We start from the raw sequence: 21927 nt of genomic DNA, 5'->3' as shown, positions 1-21927 counted from the left end.
CACAGGTCTCTCTGGAGGTATCTGGTGAAAAATCTGGTATCATATTCAGACAATATACAGAACAGGAGAATACGGGTAGGAAACACCGCAGTATACAGCAAAAGAGTATCTCAGTGTAATTATTAATATTCTTTTGTTAACAGATCATCTAAATATTTTGCATATATAATTAAAAAAATATCACTTCAGAATAAATTCAGGTTTTTTTTAGGGCTGCATCAGGTTCCCGGGTTTCACAGACCACATACTAATAGTTCTGCACAGGATTTCCCAGGCAGAAGTCTAGCAGCCCAGCTTTGGGATTAGTACTTTTTCTTCACTACTTCCTATTCTGACTTCCTGTTTTAGGAAGGTCACACTACCGATAAAATTAATACAGCGAAGGGAGAGAAAGAGACTGTATGATCTATGTTTGCCAGTTGAACAAGAACAAGATACTAGTGAATGGGTATTTGTTAACAGAATAGTTAAAACTCACATACAGTTTAGCTACCGAGGACACAGACATTTTCAGGTTGTCTTGAGAAAAGGTAAAATGCAAGAAGTGGAACCCCCATTTTTCCAATGCCAGTCTTTCAGTTTGTCTCCTCTCATGATTTAGTGAGGACACAGGGCTTTTAAGTTTCCATGATTCAGAGTCTGGATTCTTTCCTGAGGATGACAAGACTGAGGACTGCAAAAGGCTATAAAGATAGCTTAGACTCTAGGACTTTTGACTGCTGGCAGATTTGAAATGAGGTCCTTGCGGTGAAGAGCGCATTAGTAGACTCCATAGTCTACTTTTTCACTGACTAAACTGAAATGTAACAACATTGTACATACGTTTTGCTCATGCATTGATACGGTGTATCATGACATACACTGGAGATTTACACTTTAAACAAGGTAGTCAAAAATCTTGGTACAGCAAATGTTCTTCAATGGTTTTGATAGACAACTTTGCAAATAGCTTAACTTAATTGCTTTCATTAGAAGAGGTTTAGAAGTATATGCTTTCAGAAGCTTTAAATGCACATAATCTGCGTCATCACTGTTAAACCTTGATCTATTCAATGAGATAAGCATCAAGTAGCAGCATTTCCTAAGTAAACAAGAAGATTTTTTAGGATGATAAAGCTGAAGTAGAGAAAAAAAGCCATTCCCTTGAAATATGGAATGAAATTCCTGAATTTCTGTTGCTAGTGTTATATTCATGGCCATGAGGACTTCTCCTTATGCTAAACAAATGAATGGTCAGATTAAAACCATAGCTTGGCTTTTGTTCTGAAGAGTTTTAACATATTTAGAAATATACTATTTTACAACTTCAATTTCTTTCTCTACTTCATATCATAGCATTAGGAAACCTTATTTTAGGTTACAAACATTAATTGCTATCTGAGTTTTCACCTGTTCCATAGGGTCCTCCACAATATCTTCCTGATTTTGTTAGACCAAAATTATAAAATGCTACTGAAGTAATTATTTTGTATTTGACTGTTTATCAACAGTATCCACAAGACTATATGCATTTTGTTTTATGTTTAGATATAATTAGATACCAGGTAACAATTCTTGAAGACATTGTAAATTATTTAAGTATTCAGATAATTTCTGTATTGCATGTAAAAGTAAAAACTCAGACACTCAGCAAAGTTTTAATAAAAACAAGGTCAAAAGGTAAAAGGAGGGAGCTGCTGTATCAATGAATTTATACTGATATCACCTATGCATTTTATTTATTTCTAGTTAGCTGGTTCATCTTAACAGCATATTGCCACAGATTTGTATGTGCATTGCTGTGTTTCAGGGAAGTGTATTGTAATATACTAACATGTTGATTATATGAGTTTAAAATATTAAAATGGTATGTTTTATCTTGTGCATGTTTATTAACATAACAATATGCAGTAGGCTACTTATTATACCATTGTCATTTGTACCACAATAGCTAAGGATCTTGTCAGGATTTACATTATAATTCCCTATTTTCAGGGCCTTATAATTCATCAATAAAACTTTGCCCTGGGCTGAAAGTTGACATAAAAATGCTATGTTCAGGATCATATATTTTGCAACATAAGGGACACTGTAAAATCAGAAATCATTTTAGTGGGGGATTATTTTGGGGTTTTTATTGTTTTTCAGAACAGCTGATGGGGCTGAAGATGTTACAGAAAAAGTATCAGTCTATTTCTCCCCATACTTCCCTACAAAATTTATACCAATATGCTAAAGGCAGCTGAATCACACTTTACATCTTGCCTAGAAAGGTTGGACCAGATGATCCTTGAGGTCCCTTCCAACCTGGTATTTTATGATTCTATGATTCTATGATTACATAAAACTCATATAATCCATTGCAGATACATGTTGTTACCTCCACTCTTTTTGCAGTTCCCTGTGGAATATTCACTTTCACTGCTTGACTTTCATGCACTAGAAACATTTTCTAGGTTGTGTAACTTCCAAAGATTAAGAATATGAGATGAATTCACAAGTGTTTGATTTGCCTGAGAATTCACCAATGTCAATTCATCAAAAAAAACAAGTAGAGATGAAGAGTCAAGGAAGAAGTGGGAAGGGAATGTGAGATAAGAGGTGAAGCATCTGCATGCAACACGCAGTTCAGGAGACTTCCAGGGAGGACACATGACGGCAACTGAGCAAATGAGTGAAATGAGTGAGTTTCTGCAGTGATTATCTGAAGCTAAGGCAGAAGGAAACAAAGATGTAGGGGATAATGTAATGATGATCAAGTAGTTTCCATGATTAGCATACTTAAATACTACTTAGACACTTGCACAGGATTTTGAACAGTATGTTTCATTAATCTGAGTACGTAGATAAGTATTCATTCTTCTCAAACTAGAGTTCATATAATAAAGTACATATTAAATCAATGCTGGTGTATATGTTCAGCTCATCAAAGACACACAGTGCAGTCTACCTCACTTAGACACCACAGACACCACATACACTTGCATTTGAGACAATCAGTACATAGAAGTAAACATTTCTAGGGCCCTAATTTGGGACACATTTTGCATACCTAATTTAGGGTGAGGTGAATATCACCTTAGAAGTAGGAATTCCTCTTTGCTGAGTATAAAGGAAGCTTAGGATAACTACTTCAGATGTAAACACTGTAGGTAACCCAAGCTTGGTTAGAAGACACCCACTCATGGACATTGTAATAAAGAGACCACATTATATGTCATGCCTCTTGCTATCATAACTACCACATCATGCATTTCAATTAATGAGTTTTGGAAGCACAGAATTATGGATTCTTCACCTGGGGCAGGGTCTCTTCAAAGACCTATTTCACCCAGCTCTCACTCCCCAATTACTTTTTTGGGGTGTAAAAGAGATATACTACTACTCTTTGCTGAGGCTTTTCTTCAGTTGATTGACTTCCAGCCTCCTGCTGAAAAGCACTCTCCAAAAGTATGTCTGCATTGCCAGTCAACCTTAAGACACCTGTAAGACCAGAGTCATTGATTGTCCCTTCTAGTAACTGTCCCCTTGGTCTCTGGTGGCAGTCCCAGTGCAAGTATGGCCAACAGCTGGCCCTCCCTGGAGCCTCTGGAACTCCCCCAGCCATGGCAGGCTCCAAGCAAGAGGATGGCACTGGGAAAATCCTGCTTCCTCCCGTTCTTCATCTTCTCTTCTTCTGACAGCAGGATAATGCCATTATGCTTTTCAGTTCTTTGTTTTGTGTTTTCACACTAGAAAGAGGGTATTTTTTGCAATTGGTAAATCATTAATTAGTTGTAAGGAAATATTTGTGGCCTTAAACTAAACATGTTCTTTGTAAAAAAGCCAAAGAAGTGAAAGATTTAAGCAATGATCGCTGCATAGGTAAAACACATATAGATAATGTGACACTGGCAGAGACCCTGTGATAATACAGAGCATGATCGGCAATAAAATTAAATGAAAATGATACCTATTGCAGTGTGGGAAAGAGTGTGCCTTCTCAAGTGCCTTACTCTTGAGTCTCTAGCATGTCATTACTTCCTTTTTCCTCTCTCTGCATATGCCAGTTGGGATGGAGAACTGAAACATATATACATATAATATAAGGTAAGAGCAGTGGAGAGTTTCACATGCTTTCAAAGTATGTGGTTGTTCAGACTATTTGTGTGCTAACAACAGAAGTGGCAATTGATCTTTTCATAGTCACAGCCTAATGATCTTAGAGCAAGCAGATCTAAGGATGGTGCTTAACGCTGAAGTTTGTAATATGGATTTTAGATTCACTGCAGTGACAATAAAAAGATAAATAGATATTTAAAAAACATGAGCATACAATATGCAAATCAAAATATTTACCTTAGATTTCTCCATTGATATGGCTATATACATTAATTTCTACATAATTATTTTAAATAGCAGATAAAACCCAGATGTGAAATTATGCGAGCTGTTAGCAAGGAAACAAACAAAGCTTCTGCATGAAAGGAATTATTGTGTTCTGAATTTTATAGCAGCACTAACTTCTTCAATTGTAGCAGAAAAAAAAGAAGGAAGAAGGAAGAAAGAAAGAAAATGGAAAAGCAACCTGGATAAATGCCATTGTTCTATTTTACATCAGTATTGGCTGTCCATTTTATTTGAAGTATCAGGATAACTAAACATTTATTTCACTAAAAAAAAAGTAATCAATAATGGTTGGTGACAGAATACACTCATTTTCTTTTTTATGGTTTCCCAAATTGATGTTGTTCTTTATATTTCTAATATAAAGAACATCTGTTTTGAATAATATCTAATGGTATTTGAATGCCTTAAACTGAAACAATTGAAGGGAGTGGATTTTCTCTTAGCTTCAGAGCCAAAGTTAGTGCTGCAGCTAGATTCACTCATCAGAAACACCTGCCTGTATAAACAGAGAAGCATATCCACAAACTCAAATCTTTGTTTTGAAAAAATAAATCTGTTCTTTGGAAAAAGCAGCAAAAGATCCACTCAGGTATATACAAGAGGTCCTATTATCCCATATGAAGACAGTAAGGAGATAACAAATGATGCTCCAAATTATTTTTAAGAAGAAAAGCATATAGCATACTCTATCCTACCATTCATAGAAGTGGACCTGATTCCGATTAGTTGATATAATCAGAGATTCCTGGTCCCATTTATATATGTTTAGAATATGTAAAACTGCAACAGTTGGCTCCAGAACTGAAATTTATTTTATAGTTTGGTAATCATTGTAGAATGCAATGGTTTTAATAACAAACACTATTTTTATTTTTCACCACATCCCCTGCATTGATCTTGCTCATAATCCTAGATAAACACAACCAGAACTGTGAAATATGTGGCCACAGATAGTATCAACAGGCATAATCTGAAGTATACATACAGAAAGCAAATGAACACTAGGACTGAAGTCTTGAATTACAGAAGACAGCCAACATTTTAGTCCAGGGAGATAAAATTACCTGATGAGGGGAAAATTCTGAAGGTATTGTCTTTTATTTTTCATAGGGCTTAGAGACAGAACAAGATATTTTTGACCCTTGTATTTTACAAATGAACAAGGAAAGAGCAATAAAATATTTTCCTCATCTCACATATTCCCATTTTACTGTAAATTACACTCTTTTTTGGGAGAAGTAGTGATTTGGGATTAGGTCTATGAAAAGATTTAAGCATTGCAATGAGTAGCATTGTACTGACTCTTTAAAGCATTTTGCTGCCTAGTAGAATACCCTATCCCAGCTCCAGTGCTTAGACTTCCCATCAATGCCTGGAGAAAATTACGTCCGAAGAATTAAGGTCAATAACAGAAATAAGAGCTCATTTCTGAAGATGAGATCCATAAAAGACAGCAGCTAGCAAAAGGAGACATTGAGGTACCTAAGAAGACACAGTGAAAACAGGGCTTGAACCCAGACAGTTAAGTCCCAATTACAGGATACCATTCCCATACACTGGCTCCTGACACAAACTGCTTATTCCAGCCTCTCTGACAGACATGGTTAGAAGAAAAGAGTTTGTTTTTCCGTTCTTCCTTTTCTCATCTCTTCCCTCAAAACTTCCATGCAATACACCAAGAGCTTATAAGGAAATAGGTTTCCATCACTACCTCCTGTTGAAACTTTTTTCCCCATGAAATAAATACATTTTTTGTTGGACTAGCAAACATAAACAACTTACTTCCAGTGTATAGCATACTCCTTTGAACAAAGAGACTGGGTGCCAGTAAACCATCACTACTCTGTGTTAAGTATTCAGTAGAGCAGATAATCAAAGATTCTTTCCCTATCCACTAGCCTGTGAAGTCATGCTTAAATATTGAATACTGAACATGTAATCATTTTGTACTGAGTGAAATAGGTAAGCCAGAAGGGACTAGAGTGTTGCTCTTGCTTTACCACGCTGCAGAACAGACACGAGCCTGGTGTTAACAACACTGGCATGGATATGGGAGACAAAGATGGGATGGCTTTTTACACGGGATGTCCCCAAAATCTGGAGAAGTGCTTTTCTTTACTGATAAAGCTGGAGAAAACAACATATGCTCTTGTGACAGTAACATACTTTGTGCCAGCCAACAATCATGCTATGAATGTCTACTGAACTTAGCCTAGCAGATAATGTGGAAAAAAGGAACAAATAACTTTTCATTGCTGTCCATATATAGTTAGTTCTGGTACTATCTAAAAGCAGTCCCTAGTCAGGGAAAACTAAGGCATTCTACAATTATGGCTGTTGAATGTGAGTTTTTAGAATCTAAATTTTGGATTACAGAATCACAGAATGGTTAAGGTTCGAAGAGACCTCTGGAGGTCATCTGGTCCAACTGCCCTGCTCAAGCAGGGCCACCTACAGCCAGTTGCCTAGCAGGTTCCTCTAGTCACCTAGAGCAGATTCAGGCACCTAAAGGAATTTTCCAGATAGATTTAGGAGCTTATGTCCTTTTCTGGGTTAGTCTCACTCTGTTCATCTTTTAAATGTATTTCACATACCGGTTGAAATAACTGGCCTTCTGTAAGAGGATGATTGCATTGTTCCCAAAGGCAAGAAATTAAGATAATAAATATAAATGAATCATATATCCATTCAGAAATAACAAATACATAGAAATAAATTATTACTATTCCTTCATGTTCTTTCCCAATTCCATTTGATTTCTCTCATCCTAATAGATGGCCTACCAATTTAAAGTTATTCTATTGAAACACACATGAATCATTGCTGAATAACTGTTGTGACATGAATTAAGCATTCATTGATAATCTGAAGCTGAAATCTTTTGTTGTCCCCTCTGTAGTCTTCTGCATTTATATACTCTTTCCTCCAAATGTTAAGGTCAGAGTTTTGAACTGATCTTCTGACCAATGGATGTAGCCAGTGCTTTCCTCGAAAAGAGAATCATGAGCAGAGAACTGTCCGGGTGATTGACACGACAGCAGCACCCAACGTGTTGTAAGCCTTTAAGGAGGCTTGATCACAAGTTTTGTGTGGATGTTGAGGTTACCAGACAACGAAAAATGTGCTGAATGGTTACTGTGTGTTGGACTGGAATAATGCTGACAAATCACAGCACAGCTTTTGTCCCAGTGCCTTGGAACAATAGCTGCTGCCTCCTTGCCTGTAGGCAGCCAGTCTCTGTGGCCGTAGCTTCTACCTGGCTTCTGTTGCCTCTACCAGTGATTGTGAGATGTCAGTCCAGCTGACTGCTCCTGCTGGGAACAGTCCAGGCCTCATCTAGGTTTCAGGGACACAGAAGCACACAGTAATTTAAAAATTATAATGATCAATAACAGTGATGATGGTAACAGAGGTACTAGTAATAATATTTTGAACAAGAGTGATCATTATTTGAATATAAAAAAAGCATGGTGCTTGGACCGTACCACAGTTGTCTTTGTTTCTCAAGTATTTCCACCTTTTGGCAGCTCTGTAAACATCCTGTCCCTGACTTGTCTCTGATCTCCATCACAGGCCAATCTGCTTGATAGTTCAGCTATTTCTTTATGATCAGTCCAAAGTGTTTATTCCTGCTATTCCTTGGTCTTCTACCCCTAAAAAATCCTCTTGTTGCCTGCACTTTTTAGTATTCCTGATGAATGAATGTCCTGGTTCAATACAGGGTTTCAAATTTGAAAACTTGTCCTCAGCTTGCAGAATTCAGGTATTTTATTTTGCTATTTTCATTCAGCAGGATTCGGAGATCCTGATGATACTGTACTTCTTTATTGCTTTCAACTAGACCATGGCAGATCATGAATCCCTAAACCTTTGGATTTATTCTTTTATTTCAGTCATCTGCAAGGGACAAGCAGATTGCAGAGGGTCTTTTCTCCACTGCTAATGTAATTTGTGCATAAACTATGAGTGTGGAGCTCAAGGGTAAAATGGTAAGCCAGACCCCTTTCAAATAGTGGTAGCTGGTGGTATTTGAGGGAGCAGGGCAGTATACTATGGATGAGATGGACATGGCTCAAATAACAAAGAGCATTTCCAGATGTTAAGCAAAGGCTTCAGGTTAGGTGCTGTGCCCATGGCAACCCATCTAGTGTGTATAAACCAGACACACTGCTGTAGTGTCCTAGTGCCTTGGTGTGCGAAAGCTGGCAGGGACCTTCAGGTTGGGGCAGCTTTACATGGTGTCTCTTAAAAGATTGTGAAAGTTGTAATCACGAGCAAGGTGTCAAGCTTTTCACATTGTCAACTTAACCACTTTCCTTTACATTTTCTGGCCTACTTAAGAGATGCAGATTGTAATAGGTAGAGGGTGTTTTCACCTGAGCTCTGGAAAATATTTCCTATTTACCAAGTATAATAAATCTGTATACCTTTTTCAGGTTATGTGGCTTTCCAAACCAGACTTTTGTGTTTCAAATGGGATTTGAATTTCAATTCAACTAATAAAACTCAATGAGGAATTTGCTAAAAATTCAAGTCATGTTTGTTCTGAAGTTGTACTTAGTACAGTATAGCACAGTATCACTATTCTAGTAGTTTTCCCTATCTGAGAGGCAGCAAGGACTCTCAAGCTGATATTCCTCTTTTCACCTGCTACTTTTCTTTGCTTGCTTGCTTACTTTCCCCCCTCCTTCGTTCCTTCCTTCCTGCCTGCCTTCCTTCCTTCCTTCCTTCCTTCCTGAATGCAATTCCAGAGCAATTCTTTCTCTATAGCTAGGGTTTCATTAGTGGACTGTGGGAAGAGCTAGGTAACAAAAGTAACAGATTAGGGACAGAATTATATATGAGACAGTGAGGGATTAGCACTACTTAAAGCATAGTATGAGAATTTAGTGGTGCCTTGGAAATTCCCCTCATTTTTCTGTCTCTTCACAAGCTATGTTTCTCTTTATCAAATGTTGTGTTGGGTTTTGTTGTTTTATTGTTGTTGTTGTTATTTTTCCTCTTCCCTGAAACAATGGAGCTTTCTTTTGAAGACAACAGCTCAGTAACTCATTAGGTAGTACATAAACTAGAAGGGAGAGTCAATATTAGGAGGAGAAAAAAAAAAAGGAAAGCAGCTGTTCTGTAGTACAAACTACAAATAAAGAAGATAGAATCACCATTATAAGAAATATTTACATCTAGACGACTTATCAGTTTATCCCAGCCATTTAAAAAGAGATAATGAAATATGTAAGTCCATGATGTAGGAGGAACTGGCATGTTCTCATTCAAGACTTTTCCACTGTTACTAGCTTGGAATTGTCAAGATCTACTAAATGTGATCTGCTGGCTTATAAAGCCCCTAAGCCCAATTTTTTGTCTTTCCATCTTCTAAATGTTGTAATTTGTTGGATATTGTTAGGAGACAGACTTATTTTTTTTTCTTTTGGTGTGAGAACTGTAGGAGAAAGAAGCAGTTAAAATACATGAAAGAATATCCTGCAATACTAATTCAAAATTGTCATTTGAAAATAAGTGAGAGTCCACCCAGACTAATACTCTCTCTTCGCTTGTGGTGACTCCTAAAGAACGCAATTAAAGAGGCCATAATATGCTTAATTGTGTTATAGTACAGCAGTAAGCATTTCATCTGTTCCCATAGCAACAACAACACTGCAGAAACAAGTTGTTCAGGCTACAGTCTATGTCACATTGGTATGGAGAAGTTCTTGCTGGCAGGGTAATAACTATAACTTTCTAGGTTTCAAAAGACATTGTTTAAAACTGTGCTACTAAACAATGACATCAGTTAACAAGAGTCTTATGATACCAAAGAAGGAAGAACTGCAGATGAGGTATACATAGTTCTACTTGTAAAAATAATTTAGTTTTTCTAGTGACATCACTTTAAAGAAAAAACAAATAATTTTGCTGGCTATAGATACAGTAGAGATTTTAAAATACTGTTGAATTCTGATCACCATACTTTACCTGGAAAGCTGTAATAAATCAGAAACAGTAGAAAATTACTAATCAGACACAATTTTGGTTTTGTTAAAACAGTATTATCACTTGTGGCATTGTTAGAGCTATTTTTCCGTATGTAGCTGAATGTTTATTGGTGATTTGTTTTTAAAGAGTTCAGGTTTTCATAATGTACAAGATAAGAGAATAATCACTTTCCCTCATTAGATTCATTATGTGAAGTGAGGTTCTATTCAATACTGAAATTCTTTCCTCAAAAATGAACAGTTTATTATTGTCTTATCAACTGTTTCTGCTATGTTGTATTAGAAGGGAACAGGAAAAGTGTTGTGTGAGGGAAAAAAAAAAAGATAAAAATGAAAAGAATATGAAAATATAAGGACCTTTTTCTGCTTTCTTATGTGGAAATTCTTCACATTAAAACTGTAGGGTTTTAGTTGAACTACCTAATAGTTCAATGAAATGTACCAAATTAGAATACATGGTCTTAACACATTTGTTCCATGGTAACAAACACAACAGTTAAGGATGCAAAATGGTTTCAGATATAACCTCTAATTTTCACACCTGCGTAATAGTTTAAATTGTCCCTTTCAGGGGAAACTTTCCATATTGTTCTGTGTCCAAATTAGAGGGGTTTTTTTGTTTGGGTTTTTTTTTAGGTTTAATGATACTCCAGCCAGCTATCTTCAAGTCAAGGAAAAATACATGTTTGTAATTTTAAAAATATTAACCGCATTTTTTTTAAAAGGCCTCTCTAGAAACAGATGAAATATGAAATAAGGAATTTAAGGCTAAGTCCAAGGAGGAAGTTGAACCTATCCTGGCAACATAATTAGGCAGGTCAACTGACAGCCTTGGGACTTACTCCATCCAGTAGGACGTTTTCATTAGGGATATTGCCTTTCCTAAGAAGATTAAAAAAAGTCGCAGAGACAGACAGTTGCTGTGAGGGCAGGCAGCTGGGAGTTAGAGGTGTGCCCTTCAGAAAAAGTTGTAGCTGGGCCATATCAAGAAGAAAACCTGATTTTTAGGCAAATTTTCTTTTTTTTTTTTTTCCTTTTCAGTTCCAGCTGGTCGGCATAAACATCTTTCTCTTCGATCTAATGTGTACTGTGAATCCTGCTCATACGTGCTAAGTCACTGAGGGCCACATTTTCAGAAAAGGACACTTAATTATGAACTTCTGTTTAAATTTGGTCAATATTTTCTGGCCTTGAAAACCAATGAAGCTTTATGACTTATCATGCTGTAATTATTTTCACTCAGGTGATGAATTCTGATCAAACAGGGAGACTTTTTTTTACACAGCACAAACATTTACAAAGAGTTTGTATAAGGGCTATGTATAGGTTGTCCTCACACTTTAGACTAACTCCGCCTTTCCTTCCTGCCATACCAAACAGGGTGAACTTAAACCTATTATCCCCAGAACAAGCACTCTGTTCTAAATTTGTGATAAATGCAGATTTGTCCATTGCAATACACTGACTTTCCAAATTGCGACATGGTTACACTGATGTGAGGGATGTGAATACGGGAAAAAGGAAAATAGACAGTTGTTCTGGTGGGAAGGCTAAAGAAAGATCATTGCAAAGACTAATGTTTGAACATCTTAATGCCAAATGCAATCCACAGCTCTCAGGTAAGTCTCTGGATTCTCTATACAACATGTAGGGATGATGAGATTCCTGAGGAAAGGAGTCTGTGCCAGCTGCTCCAGTATGCAGGGAGCCACATAAGCTGCCTGGGTGTTCGTAGTGCACTGGTTCAGTCCTGTTTCTTTTGCCCAGATATATATTTACACGTCATCCTTCAGGATCCTCTTTCTGATGACCATACCATTTCCCTAGCAATGCATCAGCTAGTCTCATGAATGAGTCTTTTGCTCATTAATGTCTCTCTCTTATGTGTTTTTTTTTTTTTTTCTCTTTTCTGCTCTCTTTCTCATGGTTTATAACCCAATTGCTTTGTTCAAACAGTTCCAGCTTCCTGGCGTTACCCCATATGCTTTAACAGACTGTCTTCCCTCTTTCTTGTTTTTGTCCATTGAAACTCCCCTTACCTCTCTGTTTATCTGCCTCATGGCTTGCTGCCAGGCTCAGAACTGTTGCCCACAGTTTATCTCATTTTCTGGAGCTACAAGTCCATTTCTTTCTTTCCCTATATTATGGCTTTTGTCCTTTTTACATCCCATTTTGATAGCTGTCTCCTTTGGGAGGATCCTTTGCACTGATCATGAAGGACAGTCACAAATGCACCTAGCTAACTTACACTCAGTCGGCAAGGCACGTGGTGGCAGCAACGGTAAGTCTTGCGACTGGGAGCTAGATTGGGGTGGAAAAGGGGGCTTCCTGTGCTGGGGAACCCGATAAAGAGCCTGGTAGGGCCCTCATGCCAAAGAAAAACTGGCTGCTCTCGTAAGCAAGGCAGACGGGGCTTGGGCGTTCCTGCAGCAACCACGGGAGATTCAAACGGGCCCCTAGGGAGCGTGAGCAACCAGGACAGGCAAACAGGGTGTGGCACGTCAGAAAGGGCATGGCGCGGCAGTTTTCATGGCAGTTCGTGCAGGCAGAGCGAGCAGGCAGCTGGCGAGCTCTCCTTGTGGTCTACGCCCTCCTGGAAGAGACTTAGCCATGGTCTCCACTCGGACAAGAGCCATCACCAGAAGAGATGTGGCAATGCAGGCGGAGCTCCCACTAAAACATGCAGCCACCCAGGTCTCTGGCTGCAGGGAGTACCAGAGCCTTGCTCTGGTGATGGAGGGCTGCTGAGAGAACACCCGCGTGAGGTGCGAGCAGGTGGAAGATCTGCTCAGCATGGTGGCAGAGCTGAAGGAAGAAGTAGCAAGACTGAGGAGTATCGGAGTGTGAGAGGGAGATAGACTGGTGGAGCCACTCCCTACCATCCCTGAGACGAGCACGCCAGATGGAAGCATCAAGAGAAGGAGAGGCTCCCCTACCCTCTTGCCACCAGGCAGAAGGAGGGGACCTAAGAGATGGAGGGGGATGGAAACAGATCCCTGCTTGGCACAGCAGGCAAATCCTCTCCTGGCCTACCTCACCCTCCCGGGTGCCCTTACACAATAGGTATGAGGCTCTGGAGCTTGAGGGCCCAGAGGATGAAGATGCAGACCGTGATCTACCCAAGGGGCTGACTAAGGGGAACCAGTCAGCCCCACGCATGACAATGGCCACTGGTAAGAAAAAAAGAAGGGTAATTGTCATAGGCGACTCCCTTCTGAGGGGAACAGAGGGCCCAATATGCCAATTGGACCCATCGCATAGGGAAGTCTGCTGCCTCCCTGGGGCAAGGATAAGAGAAATTACTAGGAGGCTCCCTAGGCTGGTAAAATCATCCGATTATTATCCACTATTGGTTGTTCAGTTTGGCAGTGATGAGGTAGCTGATAGAGGCATAAAGATATTTTAGAGAACTGGGGCGATTACTTGAAGGATCAGGAGCGCAGGTAGTGTTTTCCTCCATCCTGTCAGTAGCCGGGAGGCATACGGAAAGGAACAGGAAGACCCACCTCATTAACATGTGGTTCAGAGGCTGGGGCCAGCGGTGGAATTTTGAGTTTTTCAATCATGGGGCAGTTTACATGGCACCAGGCCTGCCGGAGAGAGATGGGGTTCACCTGTTGCAAAGGCGGAAAGGGATTCTGGCTCAGGAGGTAGCAAGCCTCATTAAGAGAGCTTTAAAGTAGATTCGAAGGGGGAAGGGGGTAAGACCAGGCTTCCTAGGGATGAGCCTAGGGGTGGCATGCCTGTGTTGGAGAAGAGATCAATAGTCCAACTGAAATGCATTTACACCAATGCACGCAGCATGGGCAATAAGCAGGAGGAGCTGGAAGCCATTGTGCGGCAGGAAAACTATGATGTGGTTGCCATCACGGAAACATGGTGGGATGACTCACACAACTGGAGTGCTGCAATGGCCAGCTATAAAGTCTTCAGAAGGGATAGGCAAGGAAGGAGAGATGGTGAGGTAGCCCTGTACGTTAGGGACAGTTTTGATTGTCTAGAACCTAGCGATGGTGACAATAGGGTTGAGTGTTTAAGGGTAAGAATCAGGGGAAAGGCCAACAAGGCAGATATCATGGTGGAAGTCTGTTATAGACCACCCAACCAGGATGAGGAAACAGACAAAGTTTTCTACAAGTGGTTGGCTGAAGTCTCACAATATCTAGCCCTTGTTCTTTTGGGAGACTTCAACTTACCAGATGCCTGCTGGAAATACAACACAGCAGAGAGAAAGCAGTCTAGGAGGTTCCTGGAGTGTGTGGAAGATAACTTCCTGACGCAGCTGGTAAGCGAGCCAACCAGGGGAGGTGCCCCGCTGGACCTGCTGTTTATGAACAGAGAAGGCCTGGTGGGCGATGTGGTGGTGGGAGGCTGTCTTGGGCACAGCGACCATGAAATGATAGAGTTTTCAATTCTTGGAGAAGTAAGGAGCGGGGGTCAGCAAAACCGCTACCCTGAACTTTAAAAGGGCAGGCTTTGGATTGTTTAGGAGCCTGGTTAACAGAGTCCCTTGGGAGGCAGTCCTGAAGGGCACAGGAGTCCAGGAAGGCTGGATGTTATTCAGGAAGGAAATCTCAAAAGCACAGGAGCAGGCCATCCCTATGTGCCGTAAGTTGAGCAGGTGGGGCAGAAGACCGGCCTGGCTGAACAGAGAGCTTTGGCCGGAACTCAGGAAAAAAAAAAGAGCCTACGACCTTTGGAAGAAGGGGCAGGCAACTCAGGAGGACTACAAAGATGTTGTGAGGTTATGCAGGGAGAAGATTAGAAAGGCGAAGGCCCAGCTAGAACTTAAACTGGCCACCACCGTTAAAGATACCAAAAAATGTTCCTACAAATATATCGGCGACAAAAGGAGGGCCAAGGAGAATCTCCCTCCTTTGTTGGATGTGGAGGGAAACTTTGCCACGAAGGATGAGGAGAAGGCTGAGGTACTTAATGCCTTCTTTGCCTCAGTCTTTAATAGCCAGACCGGTCATCCTCGGGATTCTCAGGCCCCTGAGCTGGGAGATGGAGATAGGATGCAGAATGAAGTCCCAGTTGTCAAAGAGGTGGCAGTCACCGACCTGCTCCTCCACCTGGATGCCCACAAGTCCATGGGGCCAGACGGGATCCACCCGAGGATACTGAAGGAGCTGGCAGAGGAGCTTGCCAAGCCACTTTCCATCATTTATCAGCACTCTTGGTCAATCGGGGAGATTCTAGATGACTGGAAGTTAGCAAATGTGACGCCCTTCTACAAGAAGGGTCGGAAGGAGGATCCGGGGAACTACAGGCCTGTTAGCCTGACCTCAGTGCCGGGAGAGGTCATGGAGCAGATCATCTTGAGTGCCATTACACGGCACGTGCGGGACAATCGGGGGATGAGGCTCAGCCAGCATGGGTTTATGAAAGGGAGGTCCTGCTTCACCAGCCTGGTCTCCTTCTGTGACAAGGGGACCTGCTTAGTGGATGAGGGGAAGACTACCGATGTTGTCTGCTTGGACTTTAGTAAGGCCTTTGACACTGTCTCCCACAGCATTCTCCTGGAGAAGCTGGCTTCTCATGGCTTGGATGGGTGCACTCTGCGCTGGGTTAAAAACTGGCTGGATGGCCGAGCCCAGAGAGTGGTGGTGAAAGGAGTCAAATCCAGTTGGTGATGTTCTCCAGGGGTCAGTGTTGGGGACGGTCCTGTTCAATACCTTCACTGATGATCTGGATGAAGGGATTGAGTACGCCCTCAGGAAGTTTGAAGGCAACACCAAGGTGGGTGGAAGTGTTGATCCACTGGAGGATAGGAAGGCCCTGCAGAGGGACCTGGACAGGCTGGATTGTTGGGCCGGGGCCAACTGTATGAAATTCAACAAGGCTAAATGCCAGGTGCTGCACTTGGGTCACAACAACCCCATGCAACGCTACAGGCTTGGGGAGGAGTGGCTGGAGAGTTGCCTGGCTGAAAAGGACCTGGGGGTGTTGGTTGACAGCCGCCTGAACATGAGCCAGCAGTGTGCTCAGGTGGCCAAGAGGGCCAATGGCATCCTGGCTTGTATCAAGAAGAGTGTGGCCAGCAGGACCAGGGAGGTGATAGTGCCCCTGTACTCGGCACTGGTGAGGCCGCACCTTGAGTACTGTGTTCAGTTTTGGGCCCCTCACTACAAGAAGGACACGGAGGCACTAAAGCGATTCCAAAGAAGGGCAACGAAGGTGGTGAAGGGTCTAGAGCACAAGTCTTATGAGGAATGGCTGAGGGAGCTGGGGTTGTTTAGTCTGGAGAAGAGGAGGCTGAGGGGAGACCTTATCACTCTCTACAATTACCTGAAAGGAGCTTGTAGCGAGGTGGGTGTTGGTCTCTTCTGCCAAGTAACAAGCGATAAGACGAGAGAAAATGGCCTCAAGCTGTGCCAGGGGAAGTTTAGGTTGGATCTTAGGAAAAACTTCTTCACCGAAGGGTAGTCAGGTATTGGTACAGGCTGCCCAGGGAAGTGGTTGAGTCTCCATCCCTGGAGGTATTTAAAAGACGGGTAGATGTGGTGCTTGAGGACATGGTTTAGTGGTGGACTTGGCAGTGCTAGGTTAACCATTGGACTCAATGTTCTTAAGGGTCTTTTCTAACCTTAACCATTTTATGATTCTATGATTCTATACTTCCCACTTGCTGACTGTGGCTGGTGTTGGCCAAAATCTTTCTGCTGTAATGGCGACGGAAAGAACATGCTATTGGAGATGTTGCTTTATGGTTGGGTCAGGCTCTGTCTCAAGGACAGAATCATTAAAGGTTGCTTCTAATTACCACCAATGATTCCTGCACTGGCAATTTTTCAGATGACACAGTAAAGCAGATTTTCATGACGAGTATAAAAAGCACTCTTCTGACACACGGCAGCCTCTCCACCAATTCTAAGCCTTCTGCCAAACCACAGAATATTAAAGCTGTTAAGGACTAAGATCTCCAGAATTTTTTAACTTGTATTACTTTTTGAAATGACTGAACTGCTCTGGCTAAGCTAAAAAAAATAAAACAAAAATAAGTTTGATCTTAGGTAGGTGCCAAGGACTTTAAAAAGTAATCAGTCTAAAATATACAAGTTTTATGAAGTTATAATGTAACTAAAAATGTGGCAGTCCAATGGAAATTCTACAGAAGTTATAAAAGTATATTGCATGACCAACTCTGTCTTTTACTTAGAAAACAAACAAACAAAAAAGCCCCAACCATTTGCTAAGAACTTTGGGGCATTATAACAGCAGATGGGGAGGTGGGGAGAAACACCAGCTAATAGCAGGGAAAGGAGGAAAACCACTTTTCTTTCACTAGAAAAGTAAAATACTTCTTATTGCAAGTTCACATTGTTAATGGTTCGTTGCAGGAGAAACTGTTGATAGAGTCAAGAGAGATTAATGACAGGAGAAAGCTGGAAGAAGTGTATTCTTTTCCAGCCAATAGAAGCTAAAGCATTTGCAGAATAGGTGGGCCTGATAAAACAAGTTATTATGAAACTTCATTTTCTCTTGGTTCTGAGAGAAACCAGCTCCTCAGTACTTCACCATTATCCGTGCAGTGAAGGTGAGATGAGATTCAGGAGAGTTTATGACTTAGTTTTGCAGCAGTGTAGTCAAAGTAAAAGGCAAGTAAAGGGCAAGAATTGAGCTCAGCATTTTCATTTTCCACATGGTACATTATATATTACATTTGCATTTTATATGTTGCATGCAATTTTCTGAGCGTTTCCCTTCTGACATTTATGCCATATGAGATGGTTGAGTATTTGTTCACTTGCATTACTGTTATCACTTTTAAATTATGGTAGATTCTTGCTGACAGGAAGATACAGACTTTAACATAAAGCGAGCACAGGCAAAAGAGAGAGAGGAGGAGAGGAAGGAGTAGGGGAAAGAAAAGCAGAAGGAATAGAGGGAGAGATGAAGACAGGGAGGGAGGGAGGAAGGGAGATAACATTTTTAACAAGCTTTCATTCCCTGTTTGTTCCATAACTTTTTATGTAATGACAAGATACTTCAGAACTCTCAATCTTAGTTTCTTATCTTTAAATGGTAGATAACATTACTTAAATAACTTTCTCCATTGCTTTGAAAATCTGAAATAAAAAGCAGCTTGTACAGGAAAAAGAAAGGAAAATATTTTTATATTTCTTCCAAAGAGCTTCTTTATATCCTTCCACTTGGAAAAAGCTGTTCCCTCTTACTCAAGAAACAGCTGAAGGTTGTTATGAGAGAAGTCAGAACCATCTGTCTAGGACACGTATATTACCTTACTTTTCTTTGCTTTAACTTTAGTCTCCCAAAACCTCTGTTGTTTTTCTGACTCCATATTTCTACGGAACTGTTCCTACTCAGAAACTACTGGAACTTTCAGTTTTCTGTGCACAGAAAGGAGTGTCAGTAAGGTAATAAAATGGCCAATTCTAATATATTTTTGGTAATGCTCTTATGAGGTATTAGAAAAAAAGGAGGGAGACAATTTAATAAACCAACAATATCTCCAGGTTTTTATAAGTCCACAGACTGGAGAGGGTGGCATGGGTCACAGGGAGCAAAAGGGAGACGAATGATGGTGCATGGTGGTGGCTCAGCTTGGTGAGAAGTATCATCGGTCTAGCAAGAGGAAATGAGTTTCCACTCACTCTGCTCAGGTGCAGGAGGTTGTCAGAGAAATTCATAAGATGAACAGCAGATCTTTTAATGAGTTTCCTTATGTGGATTTTATTAGCAATAAAAACATTACAGTTTCACAGTTTGCTTCATTGCATTTTCAGAAATGTTTGACACGTACATGTCTTGTTGACGTACTGGTTCTAGGGAATCCATTGAGTTTCTGTATTTCTTTGTACATTGGGAAAGATAAAATCATCCTATTAAATTTCAAGACAAGGACTTAACTTCTGCTTTCATACTATTTAAGATGAGTCTACATAATGTTCCAGAAAAGACAGAGAAACACGATCTGTGCTGGAAAGCTAAACTCTTAGCTAAACTCTTAAACATGAACAAACAAAAGCTGTCTCAGATTTTATTCTTTGGGTAACAAATGTATATTAAAAATGTTTTCCATTTTTAAAATATTGCCTCCCTAATTCAGAACTAACAAAACATCACTCCATCTTTCTAAGATGTGTTACTGCTAACTCAATACTGGGCATTCAAGCTCTTAAATGTCATGTGTCATGTCCCTCCAAAATCTTGAAATTTAAAAAATTAATGCATTTAGGATTCTTTTTAATTCTCTCAATGTTGTCTGTTTATTTTCAGTATATTTGGCTTTCTGTTTAAGGCTTTTCTCCACAAATATGAGGACTTGCAAAGTTTCATTACAGAGGCTAAAAAGAACCTTGGGCTCACTGAGTGCAAGACTCTGCTACTCTTGCTTTAGCAATACTTTTTTCTTATAGGAAAAGGATAAATGAGAGGAGGGCTTTTCTAGATATGATTATAACTAATAAAGAGGAACTGTTTAAGACTGTCATTGTGGAGGGTAACTTCGTTAAGACTTAAATTGAAATAGCAGTCTTCACAACTTCTAGAGCAGGAAAAAAATGTAAAAAGGAGTAAAGAGTTCAATCAACTCAGAGAAGTAGAAGGGTATATTTTTGGGGACAGTAGCTAAAAGCAAAAGAATTAAAGAGAGCTGGTACCTTTGAAGAAATAAAAGTAAGGGTGTAATTACAAATTGTCTCACTGCAGAGAAAAAATAAGGAGATTATCAAGAGATCAGTTTGATTAAATCATGCACCCTTTATAGAACTCAGACATGAGAATGAGGAATATAGAATGTAGGACTAAGATCAGGTTAATAAGGAAGAATTAAAAAGTGTAGCACAGATGTATAGGGACAAAATTATAAAGAAAAAAAGGATGTAACAAGAATAAGAGGCAACTATTAAGGGGAAAAAAAAGCATCATTAACTCATTCTACAAGGATCATACTAGTCAGATGCAAACAAAGCACCAAGGAAATGCTTGGTCTGACACCAAACTACTAACCAATGACAGTTTTAAATGGTCTTTTCGTATCAGTTTTCCCTAAAAAGATTTACTGCCATCATATACCAGCAACATTTTTCATATTAGTTGCATATTAGCAACCAAGGGGTAAAAATGCAACCTTAAATCATGAAAATAAACATTTAAAGGGTTTCAGAAAGGACAATATATTTGTAGTGATCTGGGTCTTGTTTAGGTGCGTAAGGTACTCTCAGAAATACTGGCATTATCTAGAGATGAGGAAGTCTCCAGACAACTGGAGAAATGAAACCTAATACTTACATTTAATAGAGGAAACAGCTGAGTAAATGCCAGTTCTGCTAAGAAGGGTATGAAATTACAGAGGATCACACACTGTGCAATCAGCAATGTCCCCCTGCTCTATACGGGAAGGCAAAACAGGAGTATGGCCAGGAAGGTATATAAAGATAAATATATAATCCTCCTTCTCTACTGAGCATCTTCCAGTCCGTATTCCATTGTTAGACACAGATAAGTGTGAGAGTGCCCAGAAGCAGTCTGCATAAAACAAAGCGTGAAGGGCATAGAAGTAGTTACTCAATTTAAGTGCTATCAATGGTATCATATTTAATAGTTGTACTTCTTTCACGCAAAGAAAATAGTTATGATTCATGTAAAAGCACTGTTTAATTGCTCCATATCATAATATATACATGTTAACAATGTTTCTTCTAGTAGCAAAAAAGCTTAAAGACAGGAAATTACTAATTAAATTATACAGTTTAATTGAAAGAAGAGGAGGGAGAGAAATTTGGGGTCAGATTTATCTGGCTAAATACAGTGGTTTACTGTGTAAACATCTACATTTCAGTTTGTTGTTTAGACTCCATAGCTTATGCAGACAAACAGGTTCATCTTGGGCAAATTCAACTCATCCAGAGGTAGACGCCTAAAATAGAGCAGATAGATAAACAGTGCCCTAGAGGTGTCTCTTTTTCTCCACTGACCACAAGAGGAATTTAGAATGAACATCTCAGATACATATACTTAGACATTGGAGATATCAAAAGAGAAATGAGAGCCTTTCAATCTTGGGTGTCACAGTCCCAAAGAACAGGAAAAACAGCAATAATATAATGTGAAAGACACATGGGAAAAGCTTTATTGTTTAGAATAGGATAAAAGTTGGGCTAAAGATTTTGCTTTGTGCTCTTTCTGTTTATGTGGAGAGGAAAAGAAAAAAGAGTGGTCATGTTATTCAGAGAGGAAGAGTGGCTTCTTCTTAAACTTGAAATAGATTATTCCAAACTAATTCAGATGAAAGAAACATGGAAGCTACTTTAGATAGTCCTGAAGGATCTTTGCTTGTTGCTTCCCAATGCAATGTGTGGTTTTACCAATTTCTTTTCTTTTTTTTTTTTTTTTCACTGCACTAAGCGCTAAGTTGAGCAGTGAAGGAGGGAAAAGGATACCTGATTCTTAAGGGGTTTTGAGGGATAGTGCAACAGCAAGCTAAAAGCCAGGGCTTAGTGCATATGCTGTGCTATGGAAAGCACTTGCTTGTGTATTGCAAATCCTAAAAATTCCCCGAGGTTCTCTGACTGCCTCTGTCTACAGTGAATCCCACAAG

This window comes from Platalea leucorodia (genome assembly GCF_965183815.1).
Source record: "Platalea leucorodia genome assembly, chromosome: 4".
NCBI classification, from domain to species: domain Eukaryota; kingdom Metazoa; phylum Chordata; class Aves; order Pelecaniformes; family Threskiornithidae; genus Platalea; species Platalea leucorodia.
The sequence above is the reverse complement of the archived record's forward strand: the minus strand, read 5'-3'. Positions refer to the sequence as shown.